This window comes from Canis lupus, chromosome 31 (assembly GCF_011100685.1).
Source record: "Canis lupus familiaris isolate Mischka breed German Shepherd chromosome 31, alternate assembly UU_Cfam_GSD_1.0, whole genome shotgun sequence".
Classification (NCBI taxonomy): Eukaryota; Metazoa; Chordata; class Mammalia; order Carnivora; family Canidae; genus Canis; species Canis lupus.
In genome coordinates this window covers 38602365-38619350 of record NC_049252.1, presented here as the reverse complement: position 1 = coordinate 38619350, position 16986 = coordinate 38602365, and the positions used below count along the sequence as shown (strand labels likewise).

At 64.5% G+C, this 16986-nt stretch overlaps 1 protein-coding gene across 4 annotated transcripts in view; it reads right to left on the bottom strand.

The window, feature by feature from the left end:
• ADARB1 (adenosine deaminase RNA specific B1) overlaps positions 1-14773 on the bottom strand; it is a 138329-nt gene extending 123556 nt beyond the window's left edge. For 2 of the 4 annotated variants that reach the window (XM_038581660.1, XM_038581663.1), the window contains exon 1: positions 13826-13877. The gene's annotated coding sequence lies outside the window, so the exon portion shown is untranslated. Of the gene's footprint in view, positions 1-12384; positions 12499-13825; positions 13878-14655 lie in introns of those variants that run through there. The other 2 variants (XM_038581661.1, XM_038581662.1) reach the window with 2 other exon arrangements.
• Positions 14774-16986: the final 2213 nt, after the last annotated feature.

The following is a 16986-nucleotide window of genomic DNA, read 5'->3' as shown; positions in this document are numbered from 1 at the left end:
CAAAAACACTGCGGGGCTGAGAGGACGGGGAGGAGCTCATTTTGAAAACGGGAAAAGCATTAAGACAAACAGCAAATTTAATTTTCAATACGTTGAAAGAACGAAAATGTGCCGATCGGGAAATCTATTCGTGAAATTGACCGTGTTAAGAGACTGGGGAGGGAAACCCACACAACCATCCCAACGGCGCGGGGAAAAAAGCAAACGAAATTCTAGTGCTGTTCGTGAGGGAGTTTATTTTAAGACCGGCTCAGCAGAGGGGGAGCTGCTCACCGGGTAAAGGGAGCGCCCGAAGCAGCGTGGGTCAGTCCACGGCGGGCGGGAGGCAGAGAGGCGCTGGCGGGGAGGCCAGAGCGCGAGGGGCCCGGAGCACCAGCCAGCGGAGGGGAGGACGGAGACGAGGAGGAGGCACTCCCCGCAGTCGGGTCCCCTCCCCAGAGAGCGGGGACGCGGCGGGCGCAGCGGGCTCTCGGGTGCACCCGGGTGCTGCCCCCCCCACCCTGGCACCCGCAGACGCGCCGCCGTCAACGCACAACTGGTAGCCGAGCGGGGAAGCGTCGGGGCTCGCTTCGAACTACCCAAAAGCAAAGTTCTCCCGGGTTAATAAGCCACGCGTGGAAAACAGACTACAGAACCGCCAGAAGACACAAAAGAGCAACGGGTCCTGCGGCAGGAGAATATTCCCAGACAGGACTCAGCCCCAGGTCATAGAAGGCAAGTCCAATAGTTTAATGCATAAACGCCTGAAATCTCTCTTTGGAAGAAAAATAATAAAACCAAAGGACCAAGGCAATGTAGGAAAATAGCCGTAGCACGTGAGGGGCCCCGACAAGGACGCGGTACCCCCGGTGGCCGGCCCGGGCTGGTCACTGCAGCTGACGGTCCCTGCCCCGACGCCCCCACCCCATGGCTCCAGACGGCTCCACGCGGGTCTGCGGCACCACGATGCCCAGTGAGAAGGCACCAGGGATCCCTCAGGGCACACGACTGAACCTCGCTGGCGGCTAGGACGGTCGGCAGGGCCCGGCCTCACCCGAGCTCCGCGGCGTGGCGACACCTCCCGCCGTGGGCGTTGTGCAATGACGGGCTGCACCCCACGTCCCTCCCCAGCCTCCCCTGGCGTTTGCATCCCACGCAACTGCCGAGAAGTTACAAAATGATACAACTGGGGCACAACACGACCGGCTCGGGCGCCAACAGAATCCGCGTCCACCCGTTTCCCCACGAAGAGCCCGCGCGCCAGGACCCCATCCACAGGCCGCGCTGGCTCTGCCACCGGGTCCCCTCGGGAAGCTCGTCCTCGGGCACCCGGGCGCTGGAGGGGCGGGCTGGGTGTCGTCCGGGCTCTGTCTCCTGGGCCCTCGCGACGGCGCGTCTGTGCCGGGGACCCCGCAGACGGGACATGCCCGCGTGCCATCGGGGTTGCAGAGGCGACCGGCCTCGTCCCAGGCACGGCCACTCGGGTCGCCGGGGGAAGGCGGTGTCCGCTGGCCTCCTCCGCTCTAATGTTACTGCTCGGCCCCTTTTAATGAATAAGTAAGTCCGGGGAGAGAAAACTGGAGACGAGGCCAAGATCCCTTTCCCCAGCACCCGCCCACTCGGCTCGGCCCCCACGCCCCGGCCTCCTGCCCGAGCGACATACGCGCCTTGAAACTGGACCCTGGTAGCGGCCACAGCGCTCGGATGTTCACGAAAACCACCCAAGCGTCGTCCGCAGAGGGCACGGGTCACGGCGGCCGCTGCTAGCACCAAACCTCCCACGCGCGGCTCCCTAGAGCCCGGCCCACAGCTGGGTGGCACGCGCCCGCCCGCACACGCCACGGCCCAGCCCTGCCCTCCCCCGGCCGCTCCACTCACGGGGGCTCCGTCCACGGGGACGTCCCGCCCCAACGCCCACATTCACTGAAAGGAAGGGGCCTCCCTTCCCCGCCACCCGGGCTCCGGGCGAGAGCCCCCGCGGCCTTCAGTTGCAGACACGGGGCTGCCCGGGGGCACACAGGGCTGGGCCGCACCTGCCGTCCCTGTGGAACTATCAGGCCCCTCACAGCCCCGGCAGAGGAAAAGGCTAAAGAACAGGGAGCTCGTGGTAAAATGACGCGCGGCGCCACTCGTGCACGCGCACGGGGGTGAAAGCCCTCCATGGGCGACACAGAGGATCCCCGAGAGTCGGAGCGGGAGGAGGGAGCCGGGACCCTGACCCCCGCCCGGGCGATGCTGCGGCACGTCCTCGGCAGGACACGGGCCGGCGGTCCTGCCACAGAGCTCTCCGTCTCTCCACTTCCGGAGAGCGGCCCAAACGGGGCGGGAGGGACCTTCCCCTCGGGTCTCCGGGACGGTCACATCTAGGCTGGCCTCTGCGACCCCACGCGGCCGCCGCTCCCGAGGCCTGCGGGTCATTCCCGTGAATTCCACGTCTTCCCCGACGAAGATTTTTTGGCCTCAGCCCCCCAACCAGCTTCTCCCTGAAGGCTGCGAGCGCCACCGCCTCCCGGGAACCGTTCGCGTAAAACGTCCTCGTGTGAGGCTCCTTATACGTTCAGGTTAAGTCCTGAGTGAAAATAAAGTCTGGACCTAACGACAACAGGGAGAACCGCCTGGCACAGCCCGGCCGAGGACGCGGTGTTGCAGCAGAAGCACGCGGCCCAAGCGGGCGCGGACCGACGCAAGGGCGGGCGTCCTTCTGTTCGACCGTTATTTGGAGTAGATTCCTGTTCTGAAAAAGAAGGAAATTCAAGACAATCAAGACGGACAGGCACGCGTTTCACATGACCGAGCTCGCTCATCGCCAGGACGGAGTAGATGCAACCCCGTGGCTGGGCACGCGGCCCTTGACGGCGCCGGGCGGAAACCTCGGGAGGCCTCCACGCGCTCCAGCGACGAGTGCTCCGCGCAGCGGGCCGACAGCGCCCGTCTCCCCGTGGGGACCACCCCTTCCCGAGGCAGCAGCCCCGCGGGGGTAGCACGGTGAGAGGTAAGAGGCAGGCTGCACCCACGGACACGGGGCCCGGCCTCCAAGGACAGGAACCCGTGAAAGCAGGTGCCCCGAAGAGCCCGCTCCCCAAAGGGAAGACAAGGAGGCGAAGGAGACCCCGGCGCTGGGTTAGGAGGGGCGTGTGGTCCCCCGCGGGGAACCTCGTATGGCCACGGACTCTCAGCCTCACACAGATGAAAAGAAGCCACCTTGTGTCCTTGAGTGCATTCCTCCTCCCAAGGAAACCGCCTCGCCCGCGTGCTTGGCACTCGGGGAGTCAGGAGCCTGGCGCATGCTGGCCGAAAGCAGAAGCGGGCGGATCTGCGGGCGGACCTACGAGCGCTGTGCGCACACCTGGCAGTGAGGCGGCCGCAGGGCTCCACCACGTGGGGGGGGCACTAACTAAACACTACCTGCGATGGAGCCGTCGGTGCTCGGCTGCGATAAGTTTACACTTACACACCTGGAACACGAGCCTTGCTCCACTGAATTCCAGGCCAGCAGCACAGGCTGGTCCCCCAAGACTAAGAGGACTGAGAAAGGGAGGGTCTGCAGTCCCCCGGGGACTCCAGAGGGTGACCCACCCCCACCCCCCGACGGCCTCCTGGCCCAGCGCCCCCCTTCTGCACCTCCTCTCCGTCAGGTGCCAGGAGCGAGCCCCCGCTGGGCCTCAGCAGCTGCGAGGGGGCCGGGCATCGCCGAGGGAGGGCTGCACGCAGGCTTGGGGTAAACAGCGGGCAACGACCTGTGAGACGCCGGGAGCTGCGGACGCCCGTCTTCTGGAAATCACCCACCCTGCGGCGGGGGCGGAAGGGAAGGGCGCCCGGGCTCAGAGGCAGGGCTGGGGCGCGGTACCCAGCTTCCTCTTCCTCCCCCCAGCACCTCGCCGGCCCTGGGACCGGGTTCCTTGCTTCCACTCGGCTGCTTTTCCGAAAGCTCCCAGAACTGCTCGCGCCCTCGCGTCCGTCCCCGTGGAGTGGGAACCGTGACGTCCCCGACTGCCGCCGCCGAGGAGAAGGCGTCCGGGCCGCGCGTGGCCCTACGGGGTTCAAGTGGCCGCGGGAGGACGCAGCCGCCCTCCTCGGCTTGAGGACTCCCCGCTTTCCACAGGCTCCTTCGCTACATTGTACGTCAGGGAGTGGAACGACTTCTGAGTGTTTTGTAAATGTTTCTACTCCGTGAAGGAAAGCGCAGGATCTGGAGATAACCCAGACACGCGGGCATAAATAGATGACTGATTCACCGAGTGCACAGGAGCGGGGGGGGGGGGGGGGGGGGGGGGGGGGGCTGGGGGGGGGGCGGGCGAACGCAGCCGCCGCTGACTACCTGCGCACACGGTGACAACACGTCAGTCACTCGTGCCGGGGGCGCGGGCAGCTGCTGCCACCTGCCGCCGCTGTCCTGAGCCCTCGGGGAGGGGGCTTCCGCCGGGAGGGCAGCCTGATGGAAGGCAGGCTGGGGGAAAGCAGGACACGCGGGGGTGAGGAGGTGAGGGTGCAGCGGGGGGAGCCCCGGAGACGGCTGGGGCGAGGCCCAAGGCTGGGGGGACAGGACGGGACGGGTCAGGACGGGACGGCAGGCCCCTGGAGGCCTCTGAGGTGGGGCAAGGTGCAGGGCAAGGTGCAGGGCTCGGGCAGGGCAGCGAGGGGTCCGTCTCCGCCCATCAGGCTCTGACGGGGCTGCTGGCCGGGACGGGGCACCAGGGGACCCAGGGGAGGAGGCCGCCCAGGGAGGCGGGCCGGAGTCCCCGAGCCGTCAGACGGTGAGGATGGCGCCACAGAAGGGAGACCTCCTCGGCTCCGCGAGCACCAGGCCACACTAACCTCGCCCCAGGCCCCACACGCAGGAAGCGCAAACACTAGCAAAGTTACCCCCCCCCAGAGCGTCCCGAACCTCCGGCATCGGCTCCCCATCCGAAAACCTGGGGGGGGATGCACTTGTGAGGAGTAACTGACCCAAGTACAAGGGCTCCCAGCTCCTGCCAGTCCCGCCGCCGAAGCCGGCTGCAGGGGGAGGTGGGGAGACTCTCTCGCGGGCTCCCCCACGGGGCGCAGACCCGACGCGGGGCTCGAACCCACAACCCCGACATCGTGACGTGGGCTGACAAAGGTCGGACGCGAGGCCGACCGAGCCACCTGGTGCCCCTGCTGCTCGGACACCCGTCTGTGTCTCACTAACCACACGCGTTCCAGATCGCACACACGCAGGTATATTCACGTTCTGCACGTCCCACACCCAGGGACAGGCGACGGCAGGTTCGAAGGGAACCTGATGCAAAATGATGCCCGTAACTCAAGGATCTTCACCTCGGGTCCTGGCCACGGAGCATCACCACGACTCCGAGTTCCAAGGGCCTTTCCTCTCGCCCCTGCCTCCTCACCCCTAGACTCCACCCAGCTCACCCCATCGCCGCCGCCTCAAGCTCTGCCCAGGGTCCAGGGGAGGACGCACAGCCGGCCCCTACGCGTGTCTCTCGCTCACCTCCGCTGTGACCTCCCATCAACGACTGGACAAAGGCTGCTGCCCCCCCCCCCCCCCAGCTGCTCCAGCACGCAGGGCTCCTGTGCAGGAAGAGCCGGTCTCCTCTGGGCATCACCGTGGCGCCCCTGTCGACAGAGGCCTGCCCAGCAGGACCCCAGGAGGAGCCGCCCTGACGCCACCTCCTCAGCCCCGTCTCCTGAGCCCACAGACAAAGGAGCTTCAAGGCAGAGGTCTGCCCTGCTGCCTGGCTTAGCCTCCCCGCTGGAATGTTGGCCCGAGGAGGCGAGGCCTTCTCCTTCAGAGTGCGTCCTTCCACGATGACTCACACAGAGAACCTGTCACTGCGGGAAGGGGCGCCCAGAGGAGTCGAAACCAGTTCTCCCCGGGCACGGGCACGGGCGACAGGCACACGCAGGCCGGCGAAGGCTTCTTCACGCTCCGTCCCGCTGGGTCAACTCCTGAGGTTGGGATTTCAAAACTCTGAGCCTAAAAAAATAAAAACCCAAAAGGGCCGCAAACGACACAAAGCAGCACATGCAAGGAAGCGATCCGGCCACTTGAACAGGTAACTCTAACAGTGGCGCTTCGGCGTCGTGGGGGCAGGGGGGCCCCAGGAGGTGGGCGGCCGTCCCGGGCGCAGGCAACTCAAGCGCAAAGCAGGGGGCACACCGTGCTAGTCCTCAAAAACACGACCAAAGTCGGTGAATGAAGACGCCGACGTCTAGTTAAAGCTAGTGACGCTTTCCGAAGTGAGTCAATTGTGCTGATAAAGCAAAGTGCCACCTCCACCTGCATCTTTCTATAGGGATGCCCCAAGGCACGTCTGGCACCATGAGCTAATGCGAAACTGGATCCTACGTCCTACAGCATGACCCCCAAGTTTCCTGGACTGAGCACAACATTACACCGTCCTTTCAAAAGGGCAGCACGGGTTTACGAGTATTTGGGGTCCAGGTTCCCACGTGCAGAGGTCCCACTCGCCCAGCCTCCCCTCCCCTCCTCCAAGGACTCGCCTCCTGCAATTACCCTTTTCCCCGACATATTGTAAAGTCCTCCTCCACTGGAGCACTCCCGTCAGCCCGGAAACACACTATCACCATCTCCTTTTAAAACGTAAAATTACCGGGCGGCCCGGAGGGGGTGGGGGTGGGGGCTCAGCGGTTTAGCGCCGCCTTCAGCCCAGGGCGTGACCCTGGAGTCCCGGGATCGAGTCCCGCGTCGGGCTCCCTGCGTGGAGCCTGCTTCTCCCTCTGCCTGTGTCTCTGCCTCTCTCTCTCTCTCTGTCGTGAATAAATAAAAATAAAATCTTAAAAAAAAAAAAAAAAGTAAATTTACCGGACTCCCTGGAACCCATGACCCGTCCAGCTCCGGGCCACACTCTGCCCCCTTCTAACAAAACTCCTCCAGAGAATCCGGGTCCCAGGCGCCTGGACGCTCCCGGGCTCCTCCTCACGGTGGGTGTTGGCAGGCCCCCTCCTCCCGCGGACCCCTTGCCGGGAGCCCCGGGCTCCCCCCTCACCCATCTGCTCGTCTCCGTCTCCATCTATACTGACTGCGCAGCCCACGGCTTCAGACGCCAGCAACAGGCAAATGACTCCCGAATTTACATATTTGGCCCCAACCTCTCCGTGAGCCCAACCTTGAATTTCCACTTGTATCCAAACATCTCCACTTGGATGACTAATCATAAAAATAACAGGCAAAGTAAAGCCTCCCCGGTACTGGGTAGAGGTACTATTTTAGGCACTTTACATTAGCTCGGTTTATTGACCCAACAACCGTAGGATAAAGGTTGCCACTACTCTCCCTAATTTATGGATCAGAAAACCGAAGCAGAGATTAAACAGCTTGCTCTAGATCACACATCTGAGATGCGGCGGCACACAGATCCGCGGGAGCTCAGGGCCCAGTCCGTGGGCGTGAGCGCGGAGGCGGCGCCCTCCCCGCGGCCAGTCCCCAGCGCCGGCTCCCGCAGACCCGCCGGTCACGGTCACGGCCGGCGCCAAGTGCTCATGCGGACAACCTCGGGGTCATCCCGGGATGCTCCAACCCCGACGGGCCCACCTACGGGACACGCCACACGTCGCCGGTCCTGAGATGTGCAGGCTCCCGCGTCCGGACTCTGGCGCCAGGACGCCCGCATGCCGGAGTCTCCCGGTGCCGTCAGCCGGGCAGCAGGGGACGGCGGTGGCTCGGCTCGGGCACGCGGGAGACGGGGCGACACAGCCCATCCACAGGTCAGTCACCAGAGGGCCGGACACCTCTCCTGAACCCGCGCCGGGGAGACCCGGAGGCACCCAAACTCACGGACCGGGTGTCGGCTGCCCAGCAGGCGCCCCAGCCCATGGCGTGCCGAGGCCTCTGGGACGTGGGCCGCAGGACAACGCAGAGGGGCGGCCCAGGGACATCTGCCCGTCAAAGGCTGGCTGGGAATGAGACTCTAAACGGAAAGAAATCTTAGAATTACTGTATCTTATTTCACTGCTGTTTCACCCCCCCTTTTTTTTGAAGGCACAGTAGTATGATTTTAGAAGTCTGTGCTTCGGGCAGCCCGGGTGGCTCGGTGGTTGAGCGCCACCTTCGGCCCGGGGCGTGACCCTGGGGTCCCGGGATCGAGTCCCACATTGGGCTCCCTGCATGGAGCCTGCTTCTCCCTCTGCCTGTGTCTCTCTGCCTCTCTCTCTCTCTCTGTGTCTCTCATTAATAAATAAATAAAATCTTTAAAAAAAAAAAAAAAAAGTCTGTGCTTCGCGTCCAAGAGCACCCTGAAGAAGTAGAAGTGAGGTGGGTCCGAGCGGCAGGAAAGCACCACCTCCTGTGTACTCGGCAACTCGTTCCCACCAACAGCACGGAGCCAGAGATACAGCCGGCGGATCTGATGTCACCCCCCGCGGCCACCGCGTGCCCCCCTGCACACCCCCTGCCTGCGGCCGCCCCTCACGTGTCACTGTGCCCAGGTCACCCACAGGTATCACGGGAAGAGCATCACGGGGCCCGCCTTCGGGATGATCACGAGATTTAGGCCGACGTATGTGTGGCGTCTAAGTAGGCGGGCGAGTCACAGGTGCCGGATGAGCGTCAGCTGCCCAAGGGCCAGGCCAGGGTGCTTCTTTCAGAGCCAGAGGACCACATTCCCCCATTCAAAACCCTCTAAAGTCAACTAGGAAGAAGGAAACAAGGAGGGAGGGAGGGAGGGCCGCCCCCTGAAGGCTTCCAGTCCTCTCGGGGCTGGGCCTCCCTGCCTCCCACTGGCCTCCCCACAGTTCAAGCACAGGACCGGGAAGCTGCCCCGGAGCCCCCTCTGCCCGCCCGGCAGCACCCAGCTCCCTCCCACCCTGCGCCCCTCTCAGGCCTCGGCACACCCTTGATTTTATCATTTTATCGTATTTGCACTTCCTGGCACCTACGACTTCAGCTGGGGCTCACCGTCCCCCTCCTCCCCGCTGCCCTGAGCCCCATGAGGCCAGGCACCCACCCTTACTGGGCTCACACCCGGGCCTCCAGCACCTACAACAGGACCTGGCGCATGCTGAACACCTGCTGGTGACCCCGCGGTAGAAACAGAGCTGACCCAAGGGCAAGCAGAATTTCTCCGCACTTCCAGTAAAAACAGCAGGTACCTCCCGGCCACCACGGCCTCCCCGCCCCACCCTCCCTTTGATCCATCACGAAGATGCCAAGCTGAAAACCAAAGCCGTTCTCTTTGCACACTCCCAGAGCACCTTACACACTCGGGGCGGAGAAGAGCCCCACTAGTCAGATCACGTTCCCACAACGTGGTAACTTGATACCAATGGTCTGGCCACACGGAGACCTCTCTCGGCCCAGCATGTTCCCTGCCGTACCCCACGCGGAACACGAAAAGTCACTCAAGGAATAAGGACGCGCTAACTGCTTCAACGTACAATTTCTTTCTTTCTTTTTTTTTTTAATTTTTATTTATTTATGATAGTCACACAGGGAGAGAGAGAGAGGCAGAGACACAGGCAGAGGGAGAAGCAGGCTCCATGCACCGGGAGCCCGACGTGGGATTCGATCCCGGGTCTCCAGGATCGCGCCCTGGGCCAAAGGCAGGCGCCAAACCGCTGCGCCACCCAGGGATCCCCGTACAATTTCTATTTTACTTTTAAGTAAGCTCCACACCCAACGTGAGCTCAAACTCACGGCCCTGAGATGGAGAGTCTCAGCTCCGCTGACTGAGCGGGCCAGGCGCCCGATGTACAATTTTTTTTTCCGATGTACAATTTTTTAAATGAAATTCTCGCTGTTTGCCTTTTCAACCACATATATTATGGATTCACTTTCATAGGGTTTTTAACACCATCATTTCCATCACACCAAATTATGTTTTTTAAAAGATTTTATTGGGGATCCCTGGGTGGCTCAGTGGTTTAATGCCTGCCTTCGGCCCAGGGCGTGATCCTCGAGTCCCGGGATCGAGTCCCGGGTCGGGCTCCCTGCATGGAGCCTGCTTCTCCCTCTGCCTGTGTCTCTGCCTCTCTCTCTCTCTCTCTGTCTATTATAAATAATGAATAAATAAATCTTTAAAGAAAATAAAAGGCTTTATTTATTTGAGAGAGAAAGAGAGAGAGAACGTGGAAGACAGAGACCACAAGGAGGGGTGAGGGTGACAGGGAGAAGCAAACTCCCCGCTGAGCAGGGAGCCCGACATCACGAGATCATGACCTGACTGAGGGCAGACACTTCACCAACTCAGCCGCCCAGGCACCCAGGCACCCCTCCCCGTCATACCAAATTATAAATCTTGATAATTTCAATATTCTTAATAATTCGCATTTTAGAAAATTAACACACACAAAAAAACAAGTTTTTAAATAAAATTAGAACACTCTAAGCTTTTCAGTTTCACCCTAAGATCGACAATTCCTCTTAAATAAATTTTTTAAAGGCTGGTAAGTATTTCATTTCGCCCATTACCCTCCGAAGGATACTTTCCGACCGTCTCCCCTATTTAAATAACCGCCCCTGTTCACAAGTTCATAAATTTACACAGAGCATCACAGCCTTCCAGGGAATAGAATGAGGGACTAAGGGATTCTGAACTAATACTTAGGGTTACTAAGGGATTGTGGAGACTAATAAGACATGGCAGGTCTCGGGCAGACCTACGTACAAAAAATAGTCACTGCGACACTGTTCGTCGGAGCAAATATTAAAAGCTACATTAAAACACATCCACAGGGCAGCCCCGGTGGTGCAGCGGGTTGGTGCCGCCTGCAGCCCAGGACGTGGTCCTGGAGACCCGGGATCGAGCCCCCCATCGGGCTCCCTGCATGGAGCCTGCTTCTCCCTCTGCCTCTCCCTCTAGCTGTGTCTCTGTGAATAAATAAATAAAATCTTTAAAAACACACACACACATATTCACAACCGTGTCTGTATCCTGGCTCCTGCGTGGACACACACGGTAACCGGCCACCGCGGCAGAGGGAGGAGAGGAGTCGGCCCGAAGCCTGAGCTCCGTACCTGAGCGTCCGCCGTGCGAGTGGACATCTCTACACCCAGACGTGACAATTCTAACGCTCTACGTTCTAAAGTTTTATAACTCAAGTCCCAGACCCTGTTTCTACAACTGTCATGCCGTGAAAGGCATTACTGAGGCTGCCAGCGTGTGGGCCTCTCTGGACTCTACCTGGTATCCCCCGTATCCCCCGGCCCTGCAACGGGGAGGCCCCGGCACGCAGCCAGCCACAGAGGAGTACGTGCCAACGGAGTTAAGTCCGCCTTACCCATCCACCAAAGCAAAGTTTAAAGAATTTTCTCATTCCAAAAACCTGAAAGCAACCGGAGTGCGAGCCTGTCAAGTCGCCGAGGAGCGCATTTGCCTCCGAAGGGAGACGCCGTGCGCGCATGACGCTGCTGGCCGATTCCCGGTCTTGCCCTCCAGGACCGACTTCATGAGCACGCGGCACCTCCTGATGCGTGTGTCACCAGTTTCTCAGAGCTGGACCAATTCTCTTTTCACCACTGCCCCCTGCAGAAAGACCTCCTTTTTCCCCTTCCAACCATAGCTTCCGATTTTGTGGGGGATGTAGCTGAATGTATTGGGTCTCGGGCACCCCCGGACGTCCAACCGGGCATCACTCACGGCCGATGCCCTCCTGGGTCCCCTGCCCCTACCTCTAGCTCGGGCGGGGTCTCCGCACCCAGCTCGGCAGGTCTCATCAAATACTGATCACGGGCCTGTCGCGGGCGTCCATTCCGGGAGGCTCTGCCCACCGGAGGGGCCACCAGGGAAGGCCAGCTAATCCTCCTCTGCCCGGCGCAGCAGGGCCAGCCTGCCTTCCCCCTTCGCCTCTGGGAGACCCTGCGCAGGCGGAGGGGAGCCTCTGCCCCCAAGAAAAGAGGGCAACCCGGAGACATCCGGGAGCTGCTTGCTCTCGAGACTACCCACTGGGTTCGAAACGCAGCTCTGGTGGCACCTTTCAAAGGAATGAAATATACGGGTGAGTTTAAGGGGAAACAAAGAGGATTAGACGAATCCTTCTGCTCCCCAAAGCTCACCGACCTATCATCTTCACTAGGGGACAAAATAAAGAAGCAAGTTTGAGATCAAGCCACTTTTCCCTACACTTGAGGAGTGGAACTAACCACCAGGGTTTGTTATTTAATAAGGAAACAAAATGTCTTTAGCAGAAGTAACGAACAAAACCTGGTGGCTAAAAATATTGACTGCGAAACAAACACAACCGCGAAACAAACACAAGGTTGCGGGGCCAGGGACCAGGGTAGCTCCTCGGAGGTCACGGCAACTCCGACACCTCTAGGGCACAGCCCCACGGGACGCCCTCCCTCAGACCCATTCAAACCCGGTAAATTTCCTACCGCAGATGTGAACGCGTCAGAAGTCACCTCGGGCCCCCAACCGCCCCAGATTGTTCCCGGTCGCTCCAGGTGCCCGGCACCCACGGTACCTGATCCGGCCGCTGCGAAGAGCATCCCACGCGGACACCCTGGGGAGGGGACAGCCTCATCCAGGGGGACACAGCTCACCCCAAGGGCGCGCTCTACTCTCCCCGCAGCACACAGCTCCGAGCCGTTGCGGTGCCCTCCTGAAGGGGACGCGGGGTCGGGGCGCGGCCATCCGTCCCTGGGCAGAGAGCATCAGCCTTGGAGCAGACACGCTCCTGCGGAGAAGGGGCTGTCCCCGGCCCGGTCCCCCGTCCTCAGGGGCCCAGCTCCACCCGAGTGCAGCGTCCCCTCCCAGGGGCACAGTGTCCCCTTCACCGTGGGGGGCAGCTTCATCCCAGGGCAGCGTCCCCTCCACTGGGGTGCAGCCTTATCCCGGGGCGCAGGCTCCCGTCTCAGGTGCAGCCTACTCTCCCGGGGGCGCAGTCCCCCTTCACCCGAGGTGCAGTCTACCTCCGCCTGCCCCGACACAACCCGGGTGCAGCTTCATTCCACGGACGCTGCCTCCCCTTCATCCTAGAGCGCAGCGACCCCCCTCAAAAAAATGGGCGCATGTTCACCCCGGGGCGCTGTGCCCCTGCCAGGAGCAGCTTCATCCCGGGGCGCAGCCCAACCCCTATGGGAGCAGCTTAATTCCCCGGCGCAGGACGCAGCTCCATCCCGGCGCAGTCCCCCCCCACCCGGCGCAGCTCCATCCCGGGGCACAGTGCCCCCCCCCACCCGGCGCAGCTCCATCCCGGGGCGCAGTCCACCCCCCACCCCACGCAGCTCCATCCCGGGGCGCAGTCCCCCCCCCACCCGGCGCAGCTCCATCCCGGGGCGCAGTCCACCCCCCCCCACCCGGCGCAGCTCCATCCCGGGGCGCAGTCCAACCCCCACCCCACGCAGCTCCATCCCGGGGAGCAATCCACCCCCCCAATCCTCCCCCACCCCGCGCAGCTCCATCCCGGGCGCAGTCCACCCCCCACCCCACGCAGCTCATCCCGGGGCGCAGTCCACCCACCCCCCGCGCAGCTCCATCCCGGGGCGCAGTCCACCCCCCCACCCCGGCGCAGCTTCACCCCGGGACGCAGTCCACCGCCCCCCACCAGGCGCAGCTCCCTCCGGGGCGCAGTCCACCGCTCCGGCGCAGCTTCACCCCGGGGCGCAGTCCTCCCCCCCCCCCCCACCCCGGCGCAGCTTCACCCCGGGGCGCAGCGTCTCCAAGGGCGCATCTTCACCCGGGGCGCAGCCTCCCGGTCCGCGGCGCAGAGCATCCCGCGCAGACGCGGCGCCCCGGGGAGGAGACGCGGGGCCGTCCCGGGCGCAGCCTCCCCTCCCCGGGCAGCAGCCGCCCGCGGACCCCCGCCCGGCCCGGCCTCCCCACCTGCCCGGCGGCGCTTACATAAACGCGGGCCCGCGGCCGTGTCCAGCCCCGGGTCCGAGCCCCCGCCCGCCCGCGCTCACCTCGCCCCGGGCCGCTCCGCGCCGCACGCCGCCGGGCTCGGACCGCCAGGCCGCCGGGGCTCCGCTCGGACGCCGGGGCTCAGCGCGCTGGCCGTGGCCTGGCGCGGCCCCGAGCGCGGCCCCGAGCGCCGCCCGACCCCGCCGCCTCCGCCGCCGCCGCTCAGCCTCCGCCTCAGCCTCCGCCCTCCGCCCGCGGCCCGCGGCGCCGGCTCCGCCCTCCCCGCCGCCCCCGCCGCCGGCCGCGCGCACGCCGAGGGGGAGGGGCGCCGCCACGCAGGCCGCGGGCGCGCACGCCGCGCGAGCCTCCTGCGCCCGGGGCTGCGGGTCCGCGCGCCCCCGCCTGGCCGGGGTGCGCGGGGAGGGGCCGGGGGGGCGCGGGGAGGGGCGCCCAGAGTGCGCGCGGAGAGGGGCGCACGGGGAGGAGCGCACGGGGAGGGGCGCACGGGGAGGGGCGCACGGGGAGGGGGGCGGAGAGGGCGCGCGGGGAGGGCGCGCGGGGAGGGGGGCGGGGGGGCGCGCGGAGAGGGCGCACGGGGAGGAGCGCACGGGGAGGGGCGCGGAGAGGGCGCGCGGGGAGGGGCGCGGGGAGGGCGCGCGGGGAGGGGCGCGGGGAGGGCGCGCGGGGAGGAGCGCACGGGGAGGGGCGCGGAGAGGGCGCGCGGGGAGGGGCGCGGAGAGGGCGCGCGGGGAGAGGGGCGCGCGGAGAGAGGGGCGGGGGGGGGCGCACCGGGAGGGGCGCGGAGAGGGCGCACGGGGAGAGGGGCGCGGTGCCGGGCGCTGCGGGTCGCAGGTCGGGAGCAGGCCGGGCCTGTCCGAGCCCAGGTGCTGACCTCAGGGGCTGCTCGGCGGCTCTCGGGGTCCCCGTCCCGGTAACGGCGCGTTGAAGCTCCTCTACGGGGCGTGCAGTAAACCGACCCCGGTCTGTGTGTTGACCGACTTTTCCAGGACTGTACACGCGTGATGATAAGCACGTGTACAAATGCCACATTCCCGAAGGCCAGCGTGACCGACCCAAGGCTGCGTTGTGTTCGAGACAGAAAATACACTGAAGCTTAGCAAGGAAAAATCCATATTCTTGGAGGCGGGTGCCGAGGCCAGAGCCTCGCGTGCAGGCAGCGGTCGGGCCTGGCGGGCGGGCTCCCCAGCGCGGAGTCCAGCCCAGACCTCAGGCGTCTCTGGGGACGCCTGCTGCCTCCTCAAGTGTCCGGTGGGCGGAGGAGGCTGACGCGGGCGAGGAGCCGGGCCCAGAGCCTTGCTGGCTGCGAGCGGGGCACCGGCGCCCTCAGTCCGACCGGCGGCCGCAGGGAGCGTCACCCAAGCCCCGGCGAGCGCTGCTGGCCAGCTCGGGGTCGGCCTCGGTGGTGCCCCAGGGAAAGAAGCAGCCCGTCCCCCGTCCCCTGCCTGGGGCTGAGCCCCACGGACACCCCGAGGAGCCCGGGACTCCTGGACGGCCTCTGGGGCTCGTCCTCCACAAGCCGGGGTGCAGCCCCCTGGAGCCCTGTGGGTGCCCGGACGCCCCGAACCACGCGGCTCATCGCGGTCTCTTCTGCCCACGGTCCTGTGGCCAGCTGCTCACGGCGCTCAAGTCCGCTCCACGGGGCATGGGCCGGGCCCACTCGTGTGGCCACGACCAGGGACAGCAGGAGGGCCGGGCAGGCCCGGGCTGCTTCCCCTGCAGCGTGACTCCTGGCAGCAGCGACAGGGGCGGCACCGGGCAGCGCGCGGGGCATGTCGGCCGCCGCCACATTTCCCGAGTCCCGTTGGCCAAGGTCAGCCCAGCCCCGGGTGGTGTGGGACTCACTGCACGGCATCCCCGTGGCTGTCCTCCGCGAGCCACCAAGACCCTCATGCTGGTGCCGCCGTGAACACGGGAGCCCCGGGGTTGCCGGCCGAGCTAGGCCGCTGCCACTGCCCCTGCCTCGCAGGAGGGCGCGCAGGGGTGCCTCTCTGCTGACATGGGGGACAGCGATTTCCAGGCACTGGAGCCCAGACGGGGGACGCTGCCAGGTGGTGCAGAGCCCACCAGACGGCGCGCACGCGTGAGGCCAGGGCCCGGGTGACGGATCCTCCAGGCTCGGAGGACAGCCCTCGGGCCCCCTGCTTACTGCCGCGTCAGACACCCGGGCGCCGGGATGTCCCCCGTCTCCCGGCGGTGCTGGCAGCCCGGGGTGGGAACGGCAGGGGCAGGCCCGGCCCGCCCGGCCCCCAGACCGTCTGTTGTTCAGTTCGCTCGTGCGAATTGTGCGAATCTAACATTACTTTCGCGTCCTGGAAAACAAACCTGAGTCTCAAATGCTTGCAGTCCGGGACTCCAGCGGCCCCGGCCCCCGGCCCAGCGACAAGGTGTCCCCTTTTACGTAGGTGCGTGAACCTGTCAGCCGCCGGGCACACGGTCTACACAGCAGCACGAGACCACGGTGGCCACTCTCCCTGTCGCTGGCACAGCCACCGGGCTGGACCCCACAAGCAATCAGCAGCCACTCTGGACACCTTGGGCACCTTACAGGACACAATGACAGGACTTGGGACCCCGGGACACTGGCCCCCAGCAGACTTGGAGATGGGGTGTAACCGGGCGCTCGGGCAGGAGCCTGGGGAGCCCACGCGGGAACTGGGGAAGGAGCAGCGAGGGCCCAGCCCGACCACCCTGGGGCCGCTGGGCTTCATTCACATCCCGGCTCCCGGACAGACAGACGGCAGTTGACGGAAGCGTTCCAGGCCCGCGGGCATAGCAGCCAGAGGCGACCCACATGACCCGCGTGGGGAGGGACCACCCAGCGGTCGCCGCCTGGCTTCCTGCCCATCCTTTCCAGGCCGTGGGCTGCCCACACCTCCTGCTCACACCAGGTGGCCGGGGGGGCCGATGCCACCTCCCTGTGACGCCCCCACTCCCGACATGTCCCGGGGAGACCGCGCCCTGGTCATAGTCACCGTTTTCGCAGGCGGGTGACCCGCGTGCCTTGCGGGTGGATTTCAATCGTCCCACTCCGAGGACAACCTTTTTCTTGTTCTTTTGACGTCTGCTCCGCCGCCGTCCCCGAGTCCAACCAAAGCTGCGTCTGAGAAAAATGTGTGTTTCCTTGTTTTATTTAATTCCGCCCAGTGTGCTTGGGAAAGGACACCCACGGGTACTTTTAGATCGCAGTCTAAAAGTAGGCTAT